This window comes from Castor canadensis, chromosome 8, assembly GCF_047511655.1.
Source record: "Castor canadensis chromosome 8, mCasCan1.hap1v2, whole genome shotgun sequence".
Classification (NCBI taxonomy): Eukaryota; Metazoa; Chordata; class Mammalia; order Rodentia; family Castoridae; genus Castor; species Castor canadensis.
In genome coordinates, this window is record NC_133393.1 from 120900531 (window position 1) to 120927800 (window position 27270).

Here is a 27270-nt window from a genome sequence, read left to right on the forward strand (position 1 = left end):
TGTTAGTTAAGAAAGTGCTGACTACATTTATGTAGAATATGTTTGTACAATTATTTGGTCCAGAAAAAACTTCTAAGAAGATATGCAATGAAAGATATGTGCCATGCAGCAAAGAAAGACTAAATAAAAAAAAAAGGGCAGATAAAAAATAAGAATGGGAAAGTAAAATAGAGCCAGAATAAACTTAAAACAAAATAAATATCATTAACATTTGTGGAAATTTCACAGATTGGCTACAAGCTTTCCAGAGAATGGTATTTATTCAGTTACAAAATTCTTGGTGTCTAAAGATTAAAACAACCAGTTTCTCAAAGGAAGTAATAATTCTTCCTGGTTCTGAGACCAGAGCAAAAATTTATCCTGCAAGTTGTTGTAAAAGACACTCATGATACACTGAATAACATCCTCAATGACATTCCTGCAGCAAATGTAAGGTCCCTGTCACTGTTTTTTTTTAAGAAACTGAATGAATTAGTCCTCAATACCCACATGGTTAGTAATATTGATATTTCTTATTTCAAACTGCTTCCAGCATTGAGAGTAAATCCATAGCAGTTTAGATTGGGATTTCAGGGTTTGAAAATAATGTCCACGAATGTCTATCAATGTTCTTTAATTATATTGACACTTAGGCAAAGCAAGGTAGAATGATGCAATATTGTATTTATTACTGTGACTAAATCCAAGGGAGGAATGGTTGTGGTATGGAAGGGTGTAGGGGAGATAAATATACTTCCTTGAGTACACAGAAGAATTGTAGCTCTAAAAGAAAGCACAAAAAATGTCCTAAGGGTGCATAGAGCCTACTTCATATCCCTCACAGAAGAAGTTCTGAATCAGAAAAAAAGAGAGAAATTTCCATATATATTTTCTGGGTCAAGGACTTCCTTAAGATTCAAATGAAAGCTTGGTAAAAAGCACTTAAATTCGAATGTAGCAAACCTCAGCTCTCAGCCCATCCTGGTTTTTTCTAAACACTAATGTTCTATGGCAAGGAAAAATAATCCCAGGAATTTAAATTTTCTTAGTATAAGAAAACTGATGAGTCATGGGTGCCTACGTTTAGAAGGTATTTGTATAAGGAAAAGGCAAAAGTGACATTATTAGTTTTAGTGTTGAAATGGTGATGGATATGCAGTAGAGACAGTAGGTCTGGTAAGAATATTGGCAAGTGTATAGATGGCAACTAACAAGGAATTGTTGAAGGCATCCTTACAAATGACCATAATATTGGCACAGCACAAGGAGACAGAATTTGCCTCCTTTGGCTGGCTTTAGCCTCTACCTTACACAACAATATGAACAATTGCAGTTCTGGAAGACCCAGATAAGAAAGGGTATGGGGACTTATCAAATCTTATATTTAGAAATGTATAGCAAATTACCAGAGCTCTAACATTCTCCCCATGATATATTGGTAGAGAAGAAGATGAAAAGAATGTATCTTCTACTGAGATAGCTAGAGATGCACAATTATTTTTAGGTCAAAATAAACTTGTGGACTCATTCTATTATGTCAATCCAACAAGTATTTAAAATTTAGTTTTCATAGCTGAGCACCAGGACTCACATCTGTAATGCTGAGAAGCTGAAATTGAGAGAATTGCAGTTTGAGGCTAGCCCAGGCAGGGAGTTCATGAGACCTCATCTCAACCAATAGCTGAGCATGGCTGTATGTGCAGCTACCACTCTACTCTCAACTTCTATGACATCAATATTTTTAGATTCTACATATTAGTGAGATCATGCAGTATTTGTCTTTATGTGCCTGGCTTATTTCATTTAACATGATGATCTCCAGTTCCATCCATGTTATTGTCAATGACAGGATTTCATTCTTTTATGGTTAAATAGTATTCCACTGTATGGATGTATCACATTTTCTTTATCCATTCATTGATTGAGGGACACTTAGTTTGTATCCACATATTGGCTTTTGTAAGTAGGGGCAGAGATGTCTTTCTTTTTTAATTTTTATTTTATTCATATGTGCATACAATGTTTGGGTCATTTCTCCCCCATTCCCCCTGCCCCCTTCCTTACACCCCCCCACACTCCCTCCCTACCAAGCAAATACTTTAAAGCAACTGAGGCCAATAGTAGAAGGGGACCAAGAACTAGAGAAAAGGTTAGTTAAAGAAGAATTAACTTAAATGGTAACACACATGTACAGGAAAACAATGTAAGTCAACTCCCTGCATAGCTATCCTTATCTTAACTAGTAAAAACCCTTGGTCCTTCTTATTATTGCTTATACTCTCTCTTCAACAAAATTAGAGATAAGGGCAAAATAGTTATTGTCCTTGATTATGTTCGCTCTAACTGGAGTGAGATGAAATCTAAGTGTTGTTTTTATTTACCTCTCTTTTATAATGAGGGAAATTGAGCACTTCATCTATTTATTGGCCATTTGTACATCTTCCTTTGAGTATTCACACATGATCTTAGCCAAAAGGCCGAGAAGCGATTTCCTTTGAGTATTCAGTTTAGATCATGTGCCCATTCTTTATTGGGGTGTTAATTCTTTGGGGGGTTGAGTTTTTTTGAGCTCCCTATAGATTCTGGCTATTAGTCTCTTATTGGATGAATAGCTGGAAAAGATTTTCTCCCATACTGTGGGCTGTCTCTTGAGACTGGTGACAGTTTTCTTTCCTGAGCAGAAGCTCTTTAGTTTGATGCAGTCCCATTTGTTCATTCTTTCTCTCAGATACTGAGCCTTTTGAGTTATGTTCAGGTAGTTGTTCCCTATACCTATCTATTCAGTGCATTGCCTACTGCTTCTTGGAGTTGTTTCAAAGTTTCAGGCTCATATTAAGGTCTTTGTTCCACATTTGGTTGATTTTGGTGCCAGGTGAAAGACAGGGATCTAGTTTCAACCTTCTACATGGGAATATCCAGTTTTCCTAGCAGCATTTGTTGAAGAGGCTGTTTTTACTCCCTGTGTTTTGGGCTCCTTTGTCAAAGATCAGTTGACTATAGATACGTGGGTTTATATTTGGGTCTTCTATTCAAGATCCACTGGTCTTCCCGTCTTTTGCCAGTACCATCCTGCTTTTATTGTTATGGCTCTGCAGTATAGTTTGAAGTCAGGTATTATGATGCCTCTAGCATTGGACTTTTTGTTCAGAATTGCTTTGGCTATTTGAAGTCTTTTATGTTTCCATATGCATTTCAAGATTGATTTTTCTATCTCTGTGCAGAATGTCTTTGGAATTATGATAGGATTGCATTGAACATGTATATTGTTTTTTGGTAATATGAACATTTTCACAATGTTGATTCTACCACTCTACAAGCATGGATGGTCTTTCCATTTTCTAATGTCTTTGATTTTTCTCATCAGTGGTTTATAGTTTTCATTAAAAAGGTCTTTAATTTCTTTCATTAAATTTATTCCAAGGTACTTTATTGTTTTTGAAGCTATTGTAAATGAGATTGTTTCCCTGATTTCTTTCTCAGTCTGTTTGTTGGAACAGACTGTTCATAGGAATGCTACTAATTTCTGTAGGTTAATTTTGTATCCTGGTAGTTTGCCAAAACAGTTTATGATTTCTAATAGTTTTTGGTAGAGCTTTTAGGTTCTCCTCCATATAGGATCATGCCTTCTGCAAATGGAGATAGTTTGACTTCTTCCTTCCCTATTTGAATCCCTCTTATTTCTTGCTCTTGTCTTATTACTCTGGCTAGGAATTCCAAAATTATATTGAATATTGAATAGGAGTGGAGAAAGTGGACATTCCTGTCTCATTCCTTATTTTAACAGGAACAGTTTTGATTGTTCTGTATTTAGAATGATGTTGGCTCTAGGTTTGTCATATATAGCCTTTATTATGTTGATGAACATTCTTTCTACTCATAGTTTCTTCAGAGCTTTTATCATGAAAGTGTGTTGAATTTTGTCAGAGGCTTTTTCTGTGGTTATTGAGGGGATCATGTGATTTTTGTTCTTTCTTCTGTTTATGTGCTAATAACACTTATGGATTTACCTATGTTGAACTATCCTTGTAGGGAGACTCTTTATGACTGCTTCAATTTCATTGCTTATAATAGGACTATTTAGGTGTTTGGTATCTTCTTGGTTCAATTTTGGTTTGTTATATGTATCTAGGAATTAACTCATTTCATCTAGATTTTCCAGTTTACCTTACTATAAGTTTTCAAAGTTCTCTCTAATGATTCTCTGGATTTCATTAGTATTTGTGGTTATGTCCTCCTTTTCATCTTTGATTTTATGAATTTGTCTCTTCTCTCTCTTCTGTTTTGTAATGCTGGCTAAGGGTTTGTCAATCTTGTTAATCTTTTCAAAGAACCAACTTTTTGTTCCATTGATTCTTTATATAGTATTTTTGGTCTTGATCTCATTGATCTTGACCCTGATCTTTATTTTTTCTCCCTGTTTGGTAGTTTGGGGTTTGGTTTGTTCTTTATCTAGCAGCTTAAGATGCATTACTAGGTTGTTTATTTGAGAGGTCTGTGTGTTTTTTATTGTAGGCTCTTATAGCTATAAACTTTCCCCTTAATACAGCCTTTGCTGTGTTCCACAGATTCTGGTAGGGTGTATTTTAATTTTCATTGAATTCCAGGAACTTTTTTTATTTCTTTCCTTATTTCTCAGTCACCCACTGGTTTTTTAGCAGGGTGTTGTTCAGTCTCCATGTGTATGAATACCACTTTCTGTGGCTTCCTTTGTGGTTGAAGTCTACTTTTATTCCATTGTGATCTGATAAGATGCAGGGGATTATTCAATTTTCTTGAATTTTTTAAGACTTGCTTTATGTCCTGAAATATGATCTGTTTTGGAAAATGTTCCATGAAAAGCTGCAGAAAAGAATGTATATTGCCAGGTTGTTGAGTGAAATATGCTATAGATATCTACTATGTATATTTCGTCTAATGTGAAGGATAGCTCTGAAGTTACTTTGTTGATCTTTTGCTTGGGTGACCTAGCTATTGGTGACAGTGGGGTATTCAGTATCCCACTATTGCTGTGTTAGGGTTTGTCTGTGCTCTTAGGTCCATTATAGTTTTTTTTTTTTTTTTAATGTAGATGGGTGCCCCGAGTTTGGTGCAAATACGTTAAAAATTGATATTTCTTCTTGAAGAATTCACCTTCATTGTCTCATCTGATTGATTTAAGTCTGATATTTTACATTGTCCGATATGAGTATAGCTACTCCTGCCCATTTATGGGGTCCATTTGCTTGGAAAACATTTTTCCACCCTTGACCCTAAGCCAGTGCTTATCTTTTTTCAGTGAGATGAGTCTTTTGTAAGCAACATATAGTTGGATCTTATTTTCTAACCTAGTTTGCTATTCTTTGTCTTTTGATTGGAGCATTGAGATAATTTACATTCAGTGTTAATATTGAGAGGCACCTGTTGTTTCCAGTCATTTTTGTTCCCCTGTTGTTTGCTTTTACCTATTCCTTGTTTACTGGTCTGCTTGCTCAAGATTTTATTCTTTTCTTCCTCTATATGTAAAAGTCCTTTAAGTATCTTTTGTAGTATTGGCTTGGTGATCATAAATTCCTTTAGTTTTTCCTTGCTGTGGAAAGTTTTATTTCTCCTTCAATTAGGAAGGACAGTTTTACTGGGTAGACTAGTCTAGGTTGACAGTTCTCTGCTTTCAGTGCCTAAATTATATCTTTCCATGACTTCCTTGCATTTGGAGTTTGATCTGAGAAATCTGCTGTCATTTTGATGGGTTTGCCTTTATATATGACTTGTCTTTTTTCTTTTGCAGTTTTCAGAATGCTTTCTTCTATGTGCTCAGTGTTTTGATTATGATATGTCTGGGGGTGTTTCTGTTTTGGTCCTGACAGTTTGGTGTTTTGTAAGCTTCATTCACCTGGGCGACTCTTTCTCAAGGTTAGGGAAGTTTTTAGTTATTATTCTATTGAATAGATTGTCAATGCCTTTAGTTTGTATCTCTTCTCCTTCTATACCTCATAATTCATAAGTTTGATATTTTCATGGTGTCCCAGATGTCTTGCATGTTCCATTTGTACTTTCTTAGCATTCTTTCATGATCTACTGTTTGGTCCAATTCCTCTACTTTGTCTTCCATTCTTTATACTCTATTTTCAACTTGCTCCATTCTGTTTGCCAGGCTTTCAATTGAGATTTTTTATTAAGCTATTGAGTTGTTTATTTCAGATTGATCACTTTTCAGGGTATCCATATCTTCATTTATTTCCTCTTTCATATCCTGCATAGCCTTCTTAATTTCATTTTTTAAAATCTGTTTGTTTTATTGTCTTTCAGCTCATTTAATTGTTTATTCACATCCTCTTTGAGATCAGATACTAGCTTTTGTGTTTCTCCTTTGAGCTCATTAATCATCTTTTTGGGAATTTACTATTTGATATCTCTTTCCCTAAGCAGGTATTGATATACTTAATGGAAGAGTTGTCTTTTGAGGGAGAGTAGTTGTCTTGCTATTTCACTATGTGTTGAGATTTACACATTTGGAGTTGTTGGTTGGTGTTTTAATCCCTTGTGCCCCTGTGGTTAGGGTTTTGAGCCTTTTCTTCTAGAGCTCCAGCAGTTTTCCTCAGAGAAGAGTATGCTAGAACTGTTACCCCTTGTAGTGTTCTTGTTGTGTTACAGATTACCTCTATCTTCCCTTCAGTGATGGAGCTGGGATTCCTGCTCTTTGATGGGGGAGCAGGGACTCTCTGCAGTCACAGTGAGGCATTCTGGGCCTATGTGCACTATGGGAGGTGACCTCCTGGCATCTGTAGAGTAGAAGGTTGCCACTCAGTGGAGGAGCTGGGATTCAGCCCTTGGACAAGGGAGACAGGACTCTGCCATAGGTAGGCACAGTGGAAGTCCTTGTCCTCTGTACACCTTGGGAAATCAGACCTTCTAGTCCTCCCCACAGAGTAGCAGGTTACAGCTTTTTTACCCTCAGTGGAGAATCTGGCATTCTTGCTGTTTAACAGGGGAGTGGGGACTCTCTTGTTTTTGGGGACCGTGGAGAGTGCTGGGCCTCTGTGGGAGGCAAGCATCTTGGTGCACACAGAGAAGCCAAATACCACTCCATGGATGAGCTGAGATTCCAGCTCTTAGATAGGGAAAACAAGACTCTTCTGCAGGCAGGTATGGTGAGAAGTGCTGGGCCTCTGTGCACTTTGGGAAAGCAGGTCTCCTGGTTTAGCTCTCAGAATAATAGTTTGGTTTTATCCCCTCAGTGGGGAATCTGGCATTCTAGCTTTTTAGCAGGGAGTGGGAGGTCTCCCACTGCCAGGCACAGTGAGGAGTGCTGGGCTTCTGTGCACCTTGGAGGGCAGGCCTCCTGGCTCATTCAGGGTAGTGGATTGCCACTAGGTGGAGAAGCTGCAATTTCAGCTCTTGGACAGGTGAGACTGGACTCTGTATAATGAATATATCCTAAAAAAAACCTTATTAATAAAAACAAACATAAAAACACAATTTTCTTACAAAAAACACAAACAAAACAAAATAAGGAAAGAATGGAAAAGCAGGACAAACTAAGAGCAGTTGTCACAGTAAAAGTTAATTATTTTTCCTATTTTCAGACCTGAGCCCATTTTCAGATCTAGACTCCTTTGACTGAGTAGGTGTTCAAGTCTCTAGGAAGAATGACCTACTATTAGCAAGGCAAGTTATATAAAATTATAACTCTCCAAAGGGACCTACCTATATACAAGCATTTATTCAGCATTTATTCAGCATTAACCCAAGTTAAAGGGTGCTTATTAGATGAATGTCCAGAGCTTATTTTGATACCTGAGATCTCTAAGTTTCATTACAATTTCTATGAGAAGCAAGTAATGAATGGAGTACTGGTTAAATTGCAACTCACAAGATGCTCATTGTGTCCAAAACACGACATGATAAACATGATACTGTGATCAGTTCCCCAGTCCCAAAGAGAAAATTTAGCTTTGGTATACATGGCTGTGTGAATCCCTAGCTTAGAGAGTAAAACTTATCATTAGGAAAGATCCAAAGATAACCTCAGAAAACATCTACCCTCTTCCCATCCACCATCAGCCAAGATTGTAAATGAAAACCAACATCAAATCCCAGGGGTGTGGGAAAGGTTAACATTACCGTTAGAGATTAAGGATACAAAGGTGGCATCCCATATTATAGCTCTATTTAATTCACCCCTTTAGCCCCTAAAGAAATGGAATGGATGTGAAGAACAAATGTAGATTTAATAAAGTTGTAGTGCTGGTAGCAGCTGCTGTTCTGCACATGGTATCATTGCTAGAGAAAATTATTAAAGCCTCAAGTATATGACTTGTGGACATTAATTTGGTGAATGGATTTTATCCTACCAATTAAGAAAAAGGCAGAAGATTGTTGCATTCATCTGGAATGAAAAATAACTTTTATTTATGCTTTTGTCTCAGGGATATGTCATAGTCTGGAAAGACCTATACCACAAGATATTCTACAGAATATCTCACTTACCCATTAAATTGATGGACATCATACTGATTAGACACAATGAGCACAAGATGCAAGTATGATAGAAACTATAGTAAGACTTGTACTCCAGAGTACAGAAAATAAGGCCTAGACAGTTTCAGAGAAGTTCACTCCAGTGAAATTTTCAAGGTGTCTAGAGTCCAGAAGCATTCAACATTTCCCCAAAAAACAAAAAACAAAACAAAACAAAACAAAAAAAAAGACCACTGAATTCCCTGTCACCAAGAATGAAACCCAGTTCCTGGTAGGACAAATTTTCTTTATAGAGTCAACATCTAGCTGGCTGTAGCTAAAACTTTTGTATTGGCCCCCATACATTGCAACCAAGGCTTCCTGAATTGGGCAGGGCCTAGATAGGAAGCAATTCTGTGGCAGGTCCAGGCCTTGGTGCTGTTAGGCTTGTAGCTTACATCTTGTGATCATGCAAACATTATAAGGCTAGAGATATCAGTGATAGGGAAAAACAATATGGAGCTTATTGCAAACTCCGGTGAGAAAGTCAGATGTAGACCACCAGAATTCTGGAGCAAATTCAAGTATCCAGAAGAGATAATGATATACTTTTTGAGAAGTAATTCTTGGCATGTTGTTGGAACCAAGTAGACAAGAAATGTTTGACCAATGGAACTCTAAGTGGATATCCATCCAGAACTAAACATTATGAGTTTGCTTCTTTCATACCAGCAAAGTCATGAAGTCAAGTATCAGTCTGTCATAACAGTAGTCTGTGATCTATCTCAGCTCAGCTAGAATGGTCACAGTGGTATACACAAAGAGTGCATATGAATGCAAAAATTATGGACTCCAATCTCCAAGATAAATCTACCTGTTTGTACCTCTGGTGGTGCAACTTGTCAACAACAGAGATCAGCATTGAATTCTGTATATGTTACTATTCCTTGAGAAGGATAAACAGCACTGGGTGGAAATTGTCTACATCAGCCCCTTCCATCCTGCAGTGGCCAAAAAGATACTTATTTTGGGGTAGATTTTCTTTTTCCCTGAAGAGCCTCACCCAACACTAGTACTAAGGGAGGTGTGGGATGCCCAATGCATAGAAATGAAGTCAGCATAGTACATGATCAGGGGATTTACTTTACATGAAGGAGATGTGAGGGCAAGCCCATGTCCAGAGGATCCTCTAATCAAATCTTGTCCCACACCATCTAGAAGTATACAGCTTCATATGATGCTCTAACAGTCACTTAAAGATTTCACTGAAGGAAAGAAGCACTCTGAAAATACAATGCATTATCTTTTGGACAGTATGATTCATCAAATCAAAGATTGTAGTGTCATGTAGTTTCCATAATAGGAAAGGAACACAGATCCTTCCATGAAGTGGTGGAAGCAAGATTTGATCTATTTATCATTCCTTTCAAAAACCCACTAGAGGATTTGGTTTTCCTGCCCATGACACTTTGGGTTTTTAAGTGCTAGATATCCCAGTGCCCAAAGGGAAACACTCTTGTCAGGAGATACAAGTAGCCTACTGAACTCTAAGTTGTGTACTGCCAAAGCTTTGGATTTCTCATGTCAGGGGATCAGCTAGGAGAAAGAGTAGCTCTCTATCCTGACATGGCTGAAGACCTCAATTAGCAGTAGGCTCAGCTTCTTTTACACTGTGAGGACAGGGAATGCTACTTGTGGTAATCAGTTTTCTGCTTGGATGCCTCCTAATATACCTTTGTCCCATTGCTATTGTGAACAGACATGTCCAGCAGTCCTAACTGAAAAGAGTGCAATTACCAAGACCTCCACTGACTTGAGCAAAACCAATGTATAATCATGGCCTTCGTTGGATTGCCTTTTTATCACTCCCTCACCCTAAAACCCTTGGCCTTATTTGGGTTATTGTACTTAGCAAGCATTTGCCCAGTACCTGAAATGCCTTTTCTTAAGATAGTGGCCCTACTATTTTCTCACCTTCTTTTGTCTTTGTTCAAATATTACAACTTTAGTAAGAGCTTCCATGATGACCCGGTTTAAAACACCATTACTGGCTGGGCATAGTGGCTCACACCTACAGCACAAACTACTTGGGAGGCAGAGACATTAGAATGTTGATTCAAGGCCAGTCCAGAGCAAAAAAAGTTAGTAAGACCCTATCTCAAAAGCAAGCCAGGTGTGGTGGTGCATGTCTGTCATCCCAGCTACTTAGGAGGGAAAAGTAGGAGGACTATGTTCTGAGACCAGCTTGGGAAAAAGAATAAGACCCTATATGAAAAACAAACTGAAAGCAAAAGTATTGAAGATGTGGCTTATGTGGTAGTGCTCACCTAGCAATCACAAGGCCCTGAGTTCAATCCTCAGTACTGCCAAAATAAAAGGAAGAAAGAAGAAAAAGAAAATGCCCGTATTTCCCTAAATTTCACTCCAGCTTTATTCTTCTCTGTGATGCCTACTCTCCTAAAATAGAATATAACTCATTTATCTGTGTATTATGTCTTCTGCCAACCCACATGTAAGCTTCCTAAGGACCAGAGGTTTTGTCTGTGCACTGCTGCATCCCCCTCCACTAGAATAGTGCCTGGTTCACTACAGAAGATCCTACCAAGTAAATTAATGGGTCTCGTTGCAGGCGGCAATCTTTCTAGTGTGAAACAGGCAGCAACTGGACTGCAAAAATGATTGTATCAATGGACACAGAAAATATCATGCTCATCACAGCTTCTAGTGAATGCTTACCATGTCTAAGAAAACTTGCTCCATTTTACATGCATGACCTTATTTGATGGACATTGCTATTATTCCCATATCCTCTGCGAATTAGAAATCTTCATCAAGATAGAGATAATGACTAGCAGAAGCACTATTTAAACTGTATCTGACACCAAAGCTTTAATTCAGAACCTGTGCTCTCCTATTCACAATAGTCAAGTTATGTATGGAAACAGGCAAGATGCCCCACTACTGACAAATGGATTAAGAAAATGTGGTATTTATACCCAATGGAATTTTATGCAGCCATGAAGAAGAATGAAATGTTATCATTCGCTGGTAAATGGATGGAATTGGAGAACATCATTCTGAGTGAGGTTAGCCTGGCCCAAAAGACCAAAAATTGTATGTTCTCCTTCATATGCAGACATTAGATCAAAGGTAAACACAAAAAGGGGATTAGACTTTGATCACAAGATAAAAGCGAGAGCACACAAGGGAGGTTTGAGGATAGGTAAGACACCTAAAAAACTAGATAGCATTTGTTGCCCTCAATGCAGAGAAACTAAAGCAGATACTTTAAAGCAACTGAGGCCAATAGGAGAAGGGGACCAGGAACTAGAGAAAAGGTGGTTAGATCAAAAAGAATTAACCTAGAAGGTAACACACACACACAGGAAATTAATGTGAGTCAACTCCCTGTATAGCTATCCTTATCTCAACCAGCAAAAACCCTTGTTCCTTCCTATTATTGCTTATACTCTCTCTACAACAAAATTAGAAATAAGGGCAAAATAGTTTCTGCTGGGTATTGAGGGGGTGGGGGGGAAGAGGGAGGGGGCAGAGTGGGTGGTAAGGGAGGGGGTGGGGGCAGGGGGGAGAAATGACCCGAGCCTTGTATGTACATATGAATAATAAAAGGAAAAAAATAATAAATTGATTCACAGTATATTTAAAAAAAAAAAGAAGAAGAAGAAGAATTAACCTAGAAGGTAACACCCATGCACAGGAAATCAATGTAAGTCAACTCCCTAGATAGCTATCCTTATCTCAACTAGCAAAACCCTGTTCCTTCCTATTATTGCTTATACTCTCTCTTTAACAAAATTAGAGATAAGGGCAAAATAGTTTCTGCTGAGTATCAAGGGGGTGGGGGGGAGAGGAAGGGGGTGGGGAGGGGTTAGGGAGAAGGTGTGGGGGGGGAGAAATGACCCAAACATTGTATGCACATATGAATAAATAAAAAAAAAAGAACCTGTGCTCTCTGGTGAACACAGAAATCATATAAAAGTATTTAAACATCTTACTACACCAAAGAAAGAGAATCAGAAAGATAAATATTAAAGTGATTCACAATAAGAAGCACAAATGTTTCTTGGTTAAAATGTATGGCTTAACAAAAATGTGATGTTTTTAAAAGAGGAAAGTATTAAAACCTGTAAAAATAAATCCATGCCTTACCTATCTATAACTGTTTTAATTTTAGTTTATTTATTTTGGTGGGACTTGGGTTTGAACTCAGGGCTTTGTGCTTGCAAAGCAAGTACTCACAAAGGAGTCTCTACCACTTTAGTCATGCCGCCAGTCAATTTTGCTCTGGTTGGAGATGGAGGTTTCACAAAGTATTTGCCAGGCTGGCCCTGAACTGAAATCCTCCCAATCGCAGCCTTTGAAGTGGTGCCGCCTGGCTGTTTCTTTTTTTCTTTTCCTTTTCCTTTTTATTCATTTTGCATGTTGGGCTTCAAACCCAGGGCCTTGAGCATGCCAGGCAAGCATTACATCCCCAACCTTAACTGCCTTTATTTTAAATAGACTATGACTATAAGCTCTCAAATAGTTTTTTTAATCAATTTTAATGGAAACCTAATAATGATAATATGATACTAGACCACAATCATCACAAAGATAGACAATAGCAATATTCTAATTCAAGTAAAGAAAAATAAAGGTTTTATGAAGGTATACACAATAATGTATGTTCTAGAATACCACACCATGTATTTTCCAATTACTAGTTCTAGTCCATACTATTGAACCCTCACATATGCTATGTGCATACAGCTAAATGAACCTTTACTGCACTAGTTTTGTTTTTGTCATTTTGTCTTATGAAGTTTGAGACCAATTTGCAAGATGTTATAGAAAAGTCTGTTATCTCAGCAGCAGAATGTTACAGTTTTAATTGCTTTAAGTCATTCAAATTTCAAGGACAGTTACTTTGTTGCTTAAATGAAAGGCAGGTGAAATTTTTACAGAATAGCAGCAAATCATAAAAGAATCACAGGTATGGATATGTCAAGGATAAGAAACAATGATGAATATGTGGTTCATATGCAGAAAAATCTCTGTAAATATGAAAATAGAAGGAGCATTTTCAATACATGTGCTGTTTTCATCTACATTTTCACATTGTTTGAAAGAAGCTTTCACTACCTAAAAAACTGTAGGAAACATTTGTCATGCTTGGAAAGGCACATAGTAGAACTTTAATTTTACCACACCAATAGCTTACTCAGTCATGCATTTCTATACACACACACACACACACACACACACACACACACACACAGGCACTAATTGACAAACTTCTTGACTATCAGGTATTGTTAGATTCTGACACAGAAATGAACAGGAATTTTTCTTTGTCCTGAAAGTCAAGAAGTGAAAGCACACACATGGACTACATATTTCAGTGCAATATGAGAAATGGTACAGGTAGATAGAAACAGGATTCTGAATGACAAACAGCTAGCTGCCTTTAAAAAGGATTCACAGACTAAGCAATGAGGGGTATCATAGGAAAGATGCTGTTCTTGAAAATTCTTGAGGCACTGAAAGATTGAAGTGAGAACTTCTTCATGGCCAGAGTACAGGATGCTGAAGTGAAAGAAGAGGTCAAAGATGAGTTATAAAGTGAAGTATTTGCATCAAGTAACAAAAAGAAGAAAAAGGACATTTTGACCCTGAACATAATGTAGTCAGTTTTGTTATGTGATGAGCAGGCTATACTGAATTATTGGAGAAACCACATGCTATAAGCTGAATGAAAATATGGTTTAAGCCAAAATGTGACTGATGTTAGATTTTATGTTATAAGCAGCAATTTATCATGGTATTTACAAATATATTTATTGCCTGATGTCTCTCACTTTTTTATGTATGTATGTATATTAACAATTCCCTCAGGTAGCCAAGTTTGTGAGCTGTGGTCCAAATTTAGGAGGAGCAGAAGACTAGGAGAGGAGAGATTTTAAGATTTCCTTTGCTGTGGGAGACGTGGATTTTCCAAAAACAGCATATTTCTCATTCTTCTTTTATCATACAAACACATTAATGTTTTCCATAGTTTGAATATCATTTTTGAGCAATATTCAAATTATGAATGAATGTGACTATAAGACCTTTTTAAGTTACAAGGATTCTAATGGATATTGCTAGTCACAATTTTCATTTATCTCTTGAAAATCATCAATATTTCACTGATTACCATGCATTGGATTTTTGGGTTTCTTATTGATTACCTCTTGATCCTATGTAAACTCTTTGACATTTAACTTGTAATTCATATCCTCTGGCAAATAATTATTAGAAGAAGTGCAGAAAGATGTATCACAATCAATGAGCCAACTTCATGTCAGGGACTGACATCCAAAATGGGGAAATTAGTCCACAATTTGTGTAAAGCCTGATGCAAGCTTATTTTATAATGACTACTTCATCCTTCACAGTGGGAAAGAGTTGAGAACTGTGGAGATTGTCATTAAATGCACAACATTCCATTCATCTTCCATGTCTCTTTTTTTAGAGATATTGATTTTGATGAAAAGATTTAACAATGTTATTTGAAACCAAAATCTTCCCCAAATGACTCGTTTTATCAATTCAAGACATGAAACCAATATTATAATTCTTTGTGTGATCTTTACACTGACAAAACAATTATCCAGTTATTTTCTGCCCTGAGACTGTCAATGACAAAGAATTATTTTGGTTTTTTTGTTTTATTTTTTGTTCTTTTATTGGAAGAAAGTGAATCCATACTTCTATTAATGTTATTATCTTTAATAAATATTTACTTAGTATTAATAAGGAGAGAATTAAGATGTTTTTTAGAAAAGATAAATGTATCTTTTTTACCAAACACAAAAGAAAATATCTTCTCAACTTAAATTAAGTTGCAAAATCCTTAGTGTCAGGGAAGTATGAAAAATACATAATTTAAAAGCAAAAGGGTGTGGTAGCTGGGAGCTAATAAAATTTAGCACAATGTAAATAGAATAATGGCATAATTAAATGCATGTGAGGGAATTTAATCAAGTTGATTTCTTATCATTCAAAAGTATTTATTGAATCCTTAATATGTAATGAATTATTTTTGGAGGGTGGGGTGAGAGTACTGGGGATTGAATCTTGAGCCTGGCACATGCTAGGCAAGCGCTCTGCCACTTGGACCATGACCTCAGCCTTTTTGGTTTGTATTTTGTTTTTGAGATAAGGGCTAGCTAATTTTGCCTTGACTGGCCTTGAACTTGTGATCTTCCTGCCTCTGCCTTCCACGTATCTGGGATTATGGATGTATACTACCACAACCGTCTATGAACAATTCTTAATAATTTGTTCATAAACCTTATTTATGTAGTTGTATTTTTTTCCTTTAACCAAAAAACTGATTAAATCTCCACTTTGAATAGATATGGCCTAAAATATCAGAAATTACCATTTTCACAGTGGAAAGAGTTGTGACTTTACACCTGAAGAATCTGGCATCTGAGCTCCAGAATATTAATTAATACTCACTTATTTGAGACTTTCTCTGTTTTTTTAATTCATATATTCATATGTGCATACATCTGTTAGTGTCAATGTCCTGTCATTTAAGCCACACACCAGCTTTTGATCCAGTACACTATAATCCCCACTTTTCAGAGGGGAAACTTTGGTTCACAGACTTAAAAAAACTACTAAGGGACATAAAACTCAACATAAGTCAGTTTTTAATGATAGTGTTCAGTTAAGATTTAATATCTATGGTTTAACTTAAAAGACTTAATTTTGACTATTTTACCATACTATCTCATAGCTCAAAAGTTACAACAAAATAATTCAGTAGCCTGAGACAAGTATTAAAAATGTTGTTGGTATTTGAAATCTCTCCCACAGAATGTTTCAAGACTTCATCAACATGTGCTGCTGAAATGGCTTATAAATGAGTGACAAAATTTTTAAGTAAAATTGATCAGTATTCAACCATTTATTTAATGATCCCATGAACTAGTTAACTTTGTAGAGTTTTTTTGGGGAGACAGAATCTTATTAGTAGCCAGGCTAGCCTTGAGCTCACAGTCCCCCTGCTTCAGCCTCCCAAGTGCTAGGTTTACAGGTATGCACCATTATACCCAGTAAGAGTTTTATATCTTCCCATTTTTAAAAAGTATGTTCATTTCTTATTCTGTTATTTATTTCAAAAAATATTAACAGGTTAAATAAGGTATAATTAATGTTTTAGAATTGCATGTTTAATTTAGCTAATAATTATATTTAACATTTAATCATAAAATCTTTAGTATATATTATATATAACTATATATCATATATTATATGTATATATTAATATGATAATTATATATCATATATATATATATATCTCCATGAAAATGTCATCAAAACAAGGTATTAAATGGATCTATCACCTCCAAGAGTAGTATCTCATGCACCTTTGTGGGTTGTTTGAATTTTGGTGTGTGTTGGACACATTTAACATAAGATCTATCCTTTTAACAACATTTTAGTGAACAATACCCTATTGCTAGCCACAAGTACTATGCTATTTAGCAAATCTTCAGCTTACTCATTTTTCACAACTGATATTTTTGACACAGTGATCAACAGCTCCCCATTTTACTCTCTCCTAATTCCCTAGCAACCACCATTCTATTCTCTGCTTCTATGAGTTTGACTGCTTAATTTAGATAGCTCCTGTAGTGGAATCAGGCAGATCTTGTCCTTCTCTGGTATACTTAACTTAGCATAATGTTCTCCAGTTTCGTTCATGTTTCTGCAAATGGTAAAACTTTCTGGGTCATAGACTCATGGGAGCACCACAGCATAGAGCTTCCACACAATCACTCATTTCAAGCAAGAATATTTTTCAGTGACCAGAACAGAGTAGCACATTGAAATTTGGACTATACTGCCAGCAAAATCCTCAGACTCAGCAGGACTTGTTCATGGGTAAGTTGTGTAAGGTACAGAAATTTGTCTTTAAAGATAGTATCCTGACATGCTGAAGACTTCTGGGCTCTGGGGTCAAGAAAGAAATGTATCCTTCTAAATTTTATGGAGAAGTTCCTCTCATGTTCTCTAGCCATCACATGTTTTTCTGGCCACTTATGTACGTACTTCCTATTTCCTGCTTACCAGATCCAGTGAATCTAGGATGGAAGAAAAATACAGAAGAAACACCATACTCTATAGCACCACTGTCATTAAAAAATTGTTTTTAAATGAGAGGGATAAAAGGAGAAATGTTATAGTATTGACTTTAATACAATAGAAAGAAATCAGCAAGTGACTGAATACCTTACTTTAATTGATTTTCTAAAAAAACAGGATGAATATTGTCCAGTTGTATGAAAAGTATCTTCATTATCTTCATCTGACTTTATTGAAATATTTTACTTTCTTTTAGACAATGGAAATCAATAAATAATGCTCATGTCTTGTTTCTGTCTTTTGGGCCTATGGTAGGTTGAAAAGAACCAATGATTCAACTGATGGGTGGATTCTGATCTGAGCTATCTTTATATTACAATGTCTGGTAATTTTTACATTGGTGACAGTGTTTCCTAAGAAGTGGCCTCCAGTTAGTTCCCTCAACCAACATAAAGCACAAAGTAGTAGAATTTCATGGGAACTTTAATTTCTCCCCCTTCCTTCTTTCTCTTCCTCCCTGCCTCCTTCTCTTTCTTCTTTCTTTTTTTCCCTCCATCACTCATCTCTTTCTCTTTCTGTAATGTTGAAATTTTCTTAGTCTAAATTGATACACAGTCTGATCTCATCATAGTAATATTTCATATTGCTGTTTTTATTTTATGAATATGCTTATAATTTGATTGTTCCATTACATATAAAGTCTACAATAAGTTAATTCCTAAATCATTCATTAATTTAGCTGTTAAAAATAATTTTTAAAAATTTTAAATATGAAACTGTCATTTACCTAAACTCATACTAACCAATGGTGATTATTTTCAAATACAAATTTCTGTGCAGTTATTTTATTTCAGTTTTATTTGAATTTATGTTCTCACCCACCTAACTGACTTCACTAATTAAAAATCAAGATCATCAATGAAATCAGATGAGATGGTTGAAAAGTCAACAATACACATCACCTGAGTTACAATGATTTACAAAAAGACTGACTCAATGAATATATATTGTATGAAATGAAACTTTTATGGGTTCTTTTATGGATCTCTGACTCAAGTTGAAAAACAATCTCAAAAAAAGCACTCAAGATACTATAAATATCACATCATTTATATAAGTATATAGGAAACAATTTATAACTTTACAAATTTTAAACTAATGAAATCTAAGAAGCTTAGATAATTTCTCACATAAATCAATATACTTCTACTACCCAGAACTGAGGATTGCTATGAGCATGGTACTACTTTTTGTAAATTAAGTGTTCAAGTATGATGTATTTGGTATATTGTAAGAACTTTTGTAAATGCCACAATGTACTCCCAGCACAACAACGAAAAAGAAGAGAAAAAAAAATCACGAAAAAAGAAAAAAATTAAGTGTTGCAAAAATCACATCCAATATATGTACAAAGTTATCCAGCAAAATTCAGGCAAAAATATGTAAATAAAATTTGCAACAACTCATCAACATTATGAAGGAATTGCCCATTCTGTAGCATCCTGCAATATCTGCTTTTAGTTTGCAAGTTAGCAGAAATCTATTTTGAGCTGACCAAAGATATCTTTTTACTATATATAGAATAAGCAGGCACATGACTTAAATGGGATATTTCCTCTCTATAGAGCAATGTGCACCATTTATAGAACTTTGTAAGTTCAACTTCCTGTTCATATTTTTAAAAATTTTTGGACAAATTTACAGATAGATTTATAATATATTGCAGCATATAGAAAAAGGACATTCAAGGACAGAAATAACCATTGGAATAAAATATGTTTACAGTGTCTTGGCAAAGTCTTTGAAGAGTCAACTTTTTATCAATTTTTATGGGATAGTAATTAATTTTTTCATATGAAATAAGAATATAAAATATATTTTTGTGAGAAAACTACATAAATTTGAGAAAAATTATTCAAAAGTAAAACTATTTAAAATAATGACTAAATCTAGGGCAGATAATATCTTGTTACAAAATAATTAATTTGAAATAGTGAATTAAATGCCATTTTAATGTGGCATAATTTTACACACCTGGTGTCCCAGGGAGTACATGACATCTTGTTAAACTTAAATAAATACATGAATCACTCCTGATGTTAACTTTACATTTTTTGTGGTGGTACTGATATTTTAATTCAGGGCCCTGCCCTTGTTAGGCAGGCACTCTACCACTTGAGCCATGCCCAAAGCTCTGTTTTGCTTTAGTTATTTTCTTATAGAGTCTGATACTTTTTGCTTGGCCCAGCCACAAACCTCTGTCCTCTTACCTCTGCCTCCTGCATAACTTGGATTATAGCCACACACCACGATCCTCACCTTGTTTTTTCTGGTGGGGATCTCAGCTAACATTTTTGCCCAGACTAGTCTTGAACTGAGATCCTCCCATTCTCCACCTCCCAAGTACCTTGGATTATAGATGTGAGCCACTATAGCGAACCCTAATGTCATAGTTTTAAAAATAACATAAACAAAAGATACTTCTCTATAAATACATAAAACCAAGAGAAATCACTAGCAATAGACTTTTACTTAAGTAACATCTATGGGATGAACTTTAGGAAGAAGAAAAATAATCTGTTGTAAAGTTAATAGATAAATTGTGTCAAAGGCTGCTGATAGTCAAACAAAGTGAAGACGGAGAATAAACCATAGGGTTTGTCAATGTGACCATGAGTGACCTAGAAAAACATAATTTCAGCTGAGTATTTGAGGGTTGTTTGATTGTAATGGTTTTCAGGGAAAAAAATACAAGAAAAAAATGGAGACAAGCAAAGATAAATGTTTTGGTGAGTTTTTCTACAATGGAAAAGAAAAAAGTTGGTGTAGGAGCTAATTTGGAGAGAAATGATTTCAGATTGAGGAAATAACAAAAGTTAAGTTGAATGAGACTTGAGGACTGGGTTCTCCAGGTGAAATGAAAAAAGAAGAGAATATGGCTTGCAAAGGGAGTTATATAAATGCACTGAAATTTATGGTAATGAATGTTTAACCTAGGATAGAGGAGAAGATCAATGGATGACATAAGTCAGAGAGACTACAGTGTTAGAAAAATGTTCTATATATTTAGTTAAAATATTCAAAATGAAGTCACAAGAAAGAGGTTGCAGGGCCAAGCACTGAGCCTCGCACCTAGCTACTTGGGAAGTAGAGATCTGGAGGATCACAGTTAAAGCCCAGCTTGGGCAAAAAATTAAGGAGACCCCTCTAATCCCAGTCACTTGGGAAGTAGAGATAGGAGGACTGTGAACCAAGGATTATCCAGGCAAAATTCTGAGATACTATCTGAAAAACAAAAACAAAAAGTTTGGAGGAGTGGCTCAAGAGATAGAGCACGTGCCTAACAATTGTGTGGCTCTGAGTTAAAACCACAGTACCACCAAGAAAAACAAACAACCAAAAAAAAGCAAGTGACTGCACAAAAGGAGCTAAAATTCCTAAGAAATGAATGTTACTGATAGTATTATACATCCTAATGAAGACAATGATTGAAGTAAAATTTGTGTTCCCTAATTTCACCTTAATTAAAAGTTTTGTTGTTGGACGAAAGACTGACTTACTAGTTAAATTATTTCTGGACCTTACTTTTAAGGGGTATTCAATAAAACTGTTTGTGTATTTGTTTATGAATATCTCCCAAAATATATTAAAAGAATATATTAAATTTATAGAGTTAGTTTTGACAACTGAAATGGAACAGAAAACCTATGTTATAAACAGAAGGAAAGGAAAACTCATTTTCAGTATGTGAGATCAGAGCAGCTTCTCAAAATACTGATATATCCCATACCACAAACAGTTATGTGACAAGGGATCAGACACATCAACTTAGGCAAGATGATCATTCACTTAAAAAATCTAAAACTATGGTTGAAGCTCTGTTCTCTCTTGTGATGGCATTAGGAGCCTTTGGAAAGTAATTAGGCTCTGGCCCCATGAATGAGATTAGTGTGCTTAGAAAAGAAACCTGAGAGAGAGACTCTTGCTACTTTCACCAGGTGAAATTGCCATGAAAGAATGGCCACTGAGGAAATGGGTCCTAGCCAGACACTGAATCTTCTTGTACCATGATCTTGGATTTCCAGGCTTTCATATCTGTGTGAAATTAAGTAATGTTATTTACAAAACACCAAGTCTAAGGTATTTTGTTAAGCAGCCTAAGATTAAGACACTGGACATATTCTTAAGAGAAAAATGTTGTCCCTTGACATTCCTGAGGGATTGGTTCTAGGACTCCCATGAACACCAAATTCTACAGATGTTTGAGTCCCTATGAAATAGTATTTTTATGTAATCCATACACATCCTCCTGTATATGTCAAATCATCTCTCAAGAACTTACATCCTTAATACAATGTAAATGCTATGTAAGCACTTGTTATTATTAGGGAATAATATCAAGAAAAATGTCTACACATTAGCTACAGATGTAATTAGTTTTAGAATATTATTGATACACAATTTGTTGAATCCATGAAAATTCAACCTGGGATATGGAAGACCAATTGTAATGTGGGTTACAAAAGGCAAAATTGGCTAGATTGTGATACAGTAACCAACAATTTCAAGTTCAGTGACAACACAATAAAGGTTTACTTCTCTTTCACCTTAGCTATCCACTCCAAGTCAGTTGAGTGGATGTTCATCAAGGTCATTCAAGGACCCAGGCTGACAAAGTCTCCATCCTACCCTGGCATGGTAACACCTAGAAGTTACACATGTCACATCTGATTATGATTTGTCAGCCATGGCAATGCAGGAGGAGAAATGAAATATTTATAAGTAGTTCTAATGACCACAAGAAAATGATGATAAAATAAACCAGCTAAATAACACAAACATTAGATATTCATACCTAACTACTTTAGAAGGGAAAGACAATTCAGCCAAGCTATTAAAATCTATAACATTATCTCTGAAAACTAGCTGTATACACTAGCACCAAGTAGGCCTACACCTTAGTTCATTACTCTCAAGGAATGAATATTTTCCCTTTTATAAATTAAAAACACAGACTGTTCCCAATATGGTAAGAACTAACTCAGGCATCTAGACTTACATTTTTCTTAAACAAATTTTAGAAACATTCTTGTCCTGAACCACCATTTTTTTCTTTTCTCTCAGACAAATTTTATAATTCCTTACTAGACATAATCTAATAATTTCATGATTTGAAACATAGAATTTAAACAGAAGTATCTAATTACAGTGAACACCAGTGGACATGATTTCAGAAAGAAGCTGAGATCTAACAAAAGCCTTCAAAATCTTAGCTATTTTTCCTTCCTGCAGTACTGTTCAGCTTTTGCTGTGTAAGGACAAATGGAAACTGTATAAGAAGCATTCTTGTCATGCACAGCTGTTCTTATACAAGGTTAGCAACATGTTGTTATGGAGGAAAATAATATGGGTTGACATTTCCACAGCATTTTGGAAGACTCTTTTTTTGTAAAACCATGATTACACCTTTTAAAGGAGGTTTTGTCCCAGAAGAGTTAACGTACCGCTAAAGGACATTTGTTTGGATGGGAGTGACAGACAGGGTAGGAGAGAAGCCAGGAAGAAGAGCCCAGTAACTCACAAAGTGTCACGCAGCTGAGGCATACAATGCCAAGAGAGACAGGAAGTCGATTTCCAGATGGATCTACAAGAGGCAGGAAACTTGATGACATAACCTCAGATACACAAGTCCAGCACTCTCTGTGTGGCTGTTAAGGCAGTCTTATAGAAACTATTTCTGAGAATTCTATTGGAAAAAGTTTGGAATGGCAGCAATATAGATTGTGGAGAGTAATTCAGTGAGTTTAATATAAAGGGGAAAAAAGATTTCTCTATCATTTATTTAGGAAATACACAAAAGGAAAAATGAACATTATGTTATTGTATGAACTTTATTTAAAAGCTATCATGCATTCGAAGATAATATTATCATATAGATAGCATAAATGTAGTTCTTATTAAATGTTAATAGTCAATGCAGCAAAATACATAAGAATGTGACCTCTAGGGTCATATTCATGGGAATCAAACTCAGCCTTTGTTATTTACACCTTGTGGGAATTTTCATGAGGAACATGTTTCTGGGACTTAGCATCTTTATCTATCATATAGTATAAATTAATAAATTATGGAAATCAATTATGTAAATCACTTAGAAAGGATAAATTAAATTTAGTGTTTCTTGTTTTTATTCACATTAGTAATATCTTATTTGTGGACCAGGCATGGTGGTGCAGCCCTGTAATCACAACTAAAGATTGGGAAAATATTAGTGACATCCTCCTCATCATAACAAATAAGCCAGATGTGGTAGGACATGTCTATAACCACAGCTGCATGGGAGGCATATGTAAGAGGCTCTTGGTCCAAGGCCAGCATGGGAAAAACATAAGACCCATAAAGGGTGGAGGAAAGATAGCAACTGAGGGACATAAACCAACTTCTCTCCTCACAGACACACCCTATTGACTCCTCATCTCACACTGAATGCTATACAAAATGGCTAAGGACGTCAGTGCTGGTGGTACAAAAGATTTGATTCCATCAGTATGCAACAAGCTTGCTTGTGATGACAGTGGTGGACACAGACCTGCAGACAACACAGTTAGACTCTGACACTGGTAGGGAGAAAGCTAGGCAAGAGAAGCAGCAAGCAGCAGAGATCTCTGTTCCAGTCATGCTGGGCCTTATTGGAAACTGAGGAAACCAATCCAATCACTTCATACAAACCCCTTCAAGAGAAAAGATAGAGTGATGAGGAGTAGAATATCTCCACTAATAATCACAGTTCCATTTAGAAAATTGGTGGCGTAGACATAAAGATGTGACCAGAGGGAGTACCAGCAAACCCAGAGCACAGCACAGCAATGTCTGACTCAGGAACCCAAGGCACCTGTATAGAAAACAACAGATGTGAGTTGGCAGAGACCTGGGAGACAGAGCACACCACATGCTAAGTGGGAACTGAGGGGTGGAGAGCCTTCCCTATAATAATAACTCTAAGTCTATCTTCCTGCACTGGGGAGCTAGTCCAGGGCTTACACACCCACAATCCCACTGAGCTGATTTTAAGCCAGGCTCCTCTATCTGGAAAAATCAGTTCAGACTGAAAACATAAATAAATAAATAAATAAACTGTCATGAAGAGCAAAGACAACACTGATTTTTCTTTGCCTTTTTGTCTTTGTCTTCTTTACTTTTTCGGCATGTTTGTTTTAACTACTTTTGTTTTCTCTTTCACATTTTCTTTTTCTGCTTTTTCTCCTGTCCTTTATTTAAAGTTGATATATGTGAGCCACAACACCCACTTTTCAATATTCAATGTTAAACTTTATTTTCTCCTTCTCTCTCTTATCACCCTTCCCCACTACTACTTTCTGTCTACAGTTAGAGTAGTTCTCTCACTTATTTTTCCTCTGTCTCTACTCCCATACCCATAATTCTTTATTGCCCTCAGTTTTAGCAGGTAGACTGCAAAATTGGTTCTTTGTTTGTATGTTTGTGTCCTTCTTTTCTCCTAATAGACTTTTAACTAGATCTCTTCTACTCATCTCATTCCGCTTTCTCATTACTCTCCTATTATCTATAGCTACCAACCCTCCCAGTCCTATAGCATCTTATACTTTGTATTATTCAATAGCATTATTCCCCATCGTTTCCCCATTACCAGGCATATTAACTAAGGTCTTTCCATTCCATAAAGTATTACCTTTGCTCCTTAATTCCTGACACAGGAGCAGTGGCAGTGATTGGTCTATCTTGGGGAGTGCTGTACTCACATGGTATAGGTTTATTAACTATGATTACTTCTACAGCTAAGATTCCTCTCCCTGAGTGGAATGGGGTCTAGACCCACTGTATTGAGCACTATGTGTGAATGTTTGACTATAAACCCATATTCTTCCCAGTCCAGTGAAGACAAAAAACACCAAAAACCAGGTACAACTTAGTCCTACCTAAATATTGTAAACATTGCAGCTGAGAGGACACAAAGGATTAAAATCATCAACAAAAGATTAGGCTTCTGATGCATAAATCCCAAAGTAAAAACACAATTAATATGAAAAACCAAGGTAACATGTCTCCTCCAAAAGTGAACAATTCCACAAAAGATTTGAATGATAGTAGGTGAATAAAATTTCAAACAATGAACTCAAATGAACAATGGTAAGAATGATTAATGAAATTAAAGAGGACACGTATAAGCATTTGAATGAATTAAAAGATGACACAAGTAAACTTCTGAATGAATTCAGAAGAGAATTTAAATAAAAACTGGATGAAATAAAGAAGATAATGCAGGATGTGAAAGACAAACTCAATAGTAAGATACAGACATTTTGAAACAAAATCCAATTGAAATCTTAGAAAAGTTCAAAAACACAAATAAAAAACCTCAGTTGAGAGCCTTAAATAGAATGAAATAAGTTGAAAATAAAACAACAGAAATTAAAGATAAAATAGAGAAATTAGATTGATCAGACAAGGACAGGAGCTTTAAAAACAACAAGTGCCTGAAATAATATATTCAAATCTCTTAAAGAAAATAATTTTCAACTTAGATTAATATATACAGAAAAAAACTATGTTTTCTAATTGAAAGGTTAAATAAAAACATTTCATGACAAAGGAATTCATGAACATTAAACCAGCATTGCAGAAGATACTTATAGGACTTTCACACACAGAAGATTAATGAAATTAGGAAAATGTAAGGAAAAAATTTCACTTGTTGAACAGATTAGCCAATTAGGATTAAGAAAGAAGCAAAGATGGATATAAACAAAATGATATAAACCACATTAAATACATCTATAACAAGCAATGAAATTGAAACAGTAATAGTCTCCTAGCAAAGAAAAACCCAGGACCAGATAGATTCACTGCTGGATTTTCTACTATTCCTTTAAAAAGTAACATCAATCCTCCTCAAACTATTCCATAAAATAGAAAGGGGAGGAATGCTACCAAACTCATTCAATGAATCCAATATTACCTTGATATAAAAACCTGGCAAGGACACAACAAAAAAAGAAAATTAGACACCAATTTCTTTGATGGACATATATGCAAAAAATCTCAATAAAATATCTGTAAACTAAATTCAACATATACAAATTTTAACATATACAAATCACAAATCTATAAATGCAATATGGCACATAATGAGAATCAATGACAAAAATCACATGAACCTATCAAATAGATGTATTAAAAGCCTTTGAAAAAAGTCAACATCCTTTCATGATAAAAGCTCTGAAAAAGGAATGAACCTCAATATAATAAAGGTTACATATGACAAATCCATAGCCAACATTGTACTAAATGATAAAAATTGTAATAAGCCCCCTAAAGTCAGGAACAACACCAGGGTATCCACTCTCCCTACTCTTATTCAATATAGTACAGGAATTCCTTGCCAGAGCAATCAGGCAAGGAGACAAACAAAGAGTATTTGAACAGGGAAGGAAGATGTGAAGTAATCCCTATTTTCATGTGATATGATCCTATACTTAAAGACCTTGAACAGACTACTTTAAACCTCCTAGATCTGAAAAACACTTTTGGCAATGTATCATATAAAATCAATGTAAAAAGATCAGTAACTTTTCTATATACCAATCATAAACAAGCTGAGAATGAAATTAGGAAAACAATTCCATTCACAATTGTTTAAAAAAAAACCCTAAGAATAAACTTAACCAAGGAAATTAA